The following is a 3,692-nucleotide window of genomic DNA, read 5'->3' as shown; positions in this document are numbered from 1 at the left end:
GGCGGCAGCCGTGACGTCATTTCAATGAGAGCCCCAGAAAAAACAAACAACAGCCGTTAGCTGTTAGCACTCAGAGCTCACGCTCCTCATATCTGTCAGAAACATAGACAAAGTTTAACAAGTACAAACTCAGACTGTCTGGTGTTGGATCGACTACAAGTCTGTGTGGTTTATTTATGTCTGTATAGGCATTGTTGTAGAGTGTGGACGGGTCGGAGCATGTACAACCGTTAGCTTAGCCAATCTCCATTAGAAACCGCATTTTAAAAGTTTCACCTGGCCATCTGTCGCAGCTTGGTCAAGCATTAATTCATGGTTTTTACTAACGGACATCAGTATGTTGTTACTTCGCATCATTTTGAAACCTGTAATTACAATTAATCACGGTCAAATATGTCATCTTGTGTGTTTGTAGGCTAGCCCCCTTGCCAGCGACTTTCTCTAGTTAGCATACTCAGCCGACTCAGCCTGTGGTTGTTCCTGGCCTAGAACCACGATTTTATGGGGCCAGGAAAAACTGTGAATTAGACCCGCTAGCCGGTACTAGGTCCAAGGCTTGCTTGGCGGTTTAAGCGAGCTCCAGCCGCTGCAGTGGAAACCGCGCCATAAGTCCGGGCAGCGCATTCTACACCCAGCCGAGGCCAATACCCGTTTTTTTTAGTTTTCATCTCCTACCACAATAATACACATATGGACCATGGGTTAACTATTTTAAAAAAATGTGCAATGTATTTGGGGAACCTATCCATGTGAACATATTTTAAGGTGGGGTCGACCTCAAATGCCTCTAGCGGGGGTCCGGGTTAGGGCCATGCCCCCCCGATATGATTTTTTATGTATTATTTTGGAGTTTAAAATGCATCAATCTGGTGCACTTTGGGGGGGAAATAAAGAGACTAGATCTATGGAAACACCCATATGAAACAGAACTGTATACATTTAAATAATCATAAAATCATAAGAACATGGCCATAACCAATAACATCCCATATCCAATATAAAAAAAAATTGAAGGTTGTTTAGTTATTGAGTGTGTCTGGGCTCCTGAATCAGCCTCTCCTGTCTCCCTCATCTCCCCCCTCTCCCTCCTCTCCCTCCTCTCCCCCCTGCTCCTCTTTGAGGCAGCAGCAAAGACTAGTTTTAGCTCTCAACAAGTTTTAAAAGTGACCTTTTTTCACCTATTTATCTTTTTTTTCTTTTTCTTCATGCATATTTTACTAATTACTCCCCCCTCAAATGGAAATATGTGTTTACATAAACGACGACCAAACCGTTTGAGACCCACTGAGAACTTAGACTAATTTAACTATCTAAAGACTCAGAGAGTCCTTAACCTCACCTGAGCTGTAGTTATCTCTCTCAGTCTGGTAGCAGAGGAGTCTCCCTCCACCTTGTTGTTGAAACAGCTCCTTATATCTGTTAAACAGCTAGCTAACCAGATGCTAACAACAACAATACACGTAACCGGTGCGCGCTCTCTCTCGCTTGCTCGTGCCACACATACACACACCCTCCCGAGCTTGAATGACACACAGAGACCAATCGAGGGCTTTGGTTTATGATCGGTATGGAAGTGGCCATGTCGGCAGGCCACATCATTTAGACAGCCAGTCACCCTGTGTGAGGCAGACCCACATTTGCGCAGCGTTGCGTTCACAATACATAAAAGGCCAGTAGGCCACTTAACAGGCCAGGCCATCGGGAAACCTCCCGGTCCTCCCGATGGCCAGTCCTGGCCTGGGCTGAGGAGAGTCATTAAAACACTGTTGCATCCATTACTTAAAAAAGCAACATGTTTTGGGGTTGCATTAGATGCTGATTTGTGGAAGCTACCATATGAAGCAAAGCTGTTTTTCTCTTCTTTCTGAAATGAGATCTTTTTTTGAAGGCATTATTAATCTGAATGACTCATTTTTTATAATACTCTGAATACAACATTGCAAAACAAAATCATCAAAACAGTCGGAAATCACTGTAACACAGCTTGAAGCCAAAACTGTATTTCTCTATATTAGAGTGAAAATTGTTAAGTCTTTTAAGAGAAATTGTATGAAGAAAACATCATCATGGGGAAATTGCACTTTTCTTCAACAGTAATGTTCTAATGGTAGATCTGCTGCACCCCGATAGAAGCCCTAAAGAAACACTTTTGAACTGAAAAAAGAGGGAAACCACTGGCAGACACTGACTAATATATAAGATCCCAAATTAACAACCATTTGCTTGATTTGAACAGACCACCCAAACACATGTAATCTTAGTGTCAAACATGGAAGCAACTACCCTTCAAACAACTTCCTAATCTACGACATAATCACCTGTGGAGCCAAAGGAAATCTCATAATACTGTCTGGATATTTACCGCATTTCTGCTGGCATCTTGCAAGATTACCATCAAAGATTATTCTCCATGTCAGGTCTGTAGAGAGAGAGTTATGTCTCCCAGTGTGAGGTGCAGTGTTGATTTATACTGCTATTGACCCAGATCTCAAGGAAAGCAAACAGTAATACCATCTAACTGAGCCTTTGTTCTGCACCACCTATGTACACACACAACGGAACGTGTCGTGTAACGTATATTACTGTTCATACACAACCAGTGCAGTATACTCTTTTATTCATCCTAACACTCTTTATCAGATTAAATAAGCTTCGCCCTTAAGGGTCTACAGCGGTTAATCACAAAAAATAATCTTTAACTAAAAAGAAGAGGGACACACCCGAGAGACCGACAAAAAGCTCATGCGAGGGCATGACCAGACAGTAGCCAGTCAGCAGCCTATAGGGTGATTACAGTAAGTTCATTGCAGACACACACTAACTAACACATTTTCATGTTTGTACTAGACAGGCAGAAAGGAAGCAGTAGAATGAGAGGTGGAGGTGAGTTTGTGGCTCAGCATTAAGTCCTGTGGAGTAGGTCAGTTGAGTTCAGATTAGTCGCACAGAGCTTTAGCTGAGGCCACACTACAGGGAAATGAATTGTAGCAAAGGTACTTACTTACGTCATCATAGCTAATACAATAAACAGTATGGGCTTTTCATTAATGATAGCAAGGAACTTTTCAGAGTGGTAAAAACCTAAATGTGTATGTGATACTTATTTTAAAAGTTCCAAAAATGTTTTAATACACACCACATGTGTGGGCATCTGTCTGCCCTTACATGACTAACATGTCCTCACAACTTAATGATGGAATAGGTTGTTAAAACCTGTTAAGCCCGAGCCTGTTTTTCAGGTGTCAGGCTCGAAAATTACATTCCCAGAACAATTGACTATATCTTCACTTCTAAAAGGGGTAAATTCATAATCTTTTTTCTCAAAGCAATGATAAACCTGTGAGTTGGATGTAGAAAAGTCAGAATCAATATGGATTTTTTTTTATTTTAAAGTAAATTCAGATTGAACATAGTAAAAAAAAAATTATTATAGTGTGAAAACCACCCTTGAATGATGGGATAGTAGACTAAAAGCTTTAAGAATCCAAACTATAACATATAATAAGTACCCTGTATCAAGATTGATGCAAAATAAGTGACCATTTGACCTTTTTAGAGAGGGGCGACGTCGGGTTTAGAAAAGAAACAAACCTTCTGGGGCTCTTTGGGTGCATTTTCCATTTTTGGCCCCCCGTCTCGGTCCATTTGGATGATTGACACCTCTTTTTCAAACCATTAGAGCTCAATAAATT

The 3,692-nt window shown here is 41.1% G+C and overlaps 1 protein-coding gene across 1 annotated transcript in view; it reads right to left on the bottom strand.

The window, feature by feature from the left end:
• LOC104952370 (phosphatidylinositol 4,5-bisphosphate 3-kinase catalytic subunit gamma isoform-like) overlaps nucleotides 1–3,692 on the bottom strand; it is a 24,244-nt gene that overhangs the window by 17,822 nt on the left and 2,730 nt on the right. The gene's annotated exons all lie outside the window — the stretch shown is intronic.

This window comes from Notothenia coriiceps, unplaced genomic scaffold, assembly GCF_000735185.1.
Source record: "Notothenia coriiceps isolate Sejong01 unplaced genomic scaffold, NC01 NC01_scaffold00000339, whole genome shotgun sequence".
Lineage (NCBI taxonomy): Eukaryota > Metazoa > Chordata > Actinopteri > Perciformes > Nototheniidae > Notothenia > Notothenia coriiceps.
The sequence above is the reverse complement of the archived record's forward strand: the minus strand, read 5'-3'. Positions and strand labels throughout refer to the sequence as shown.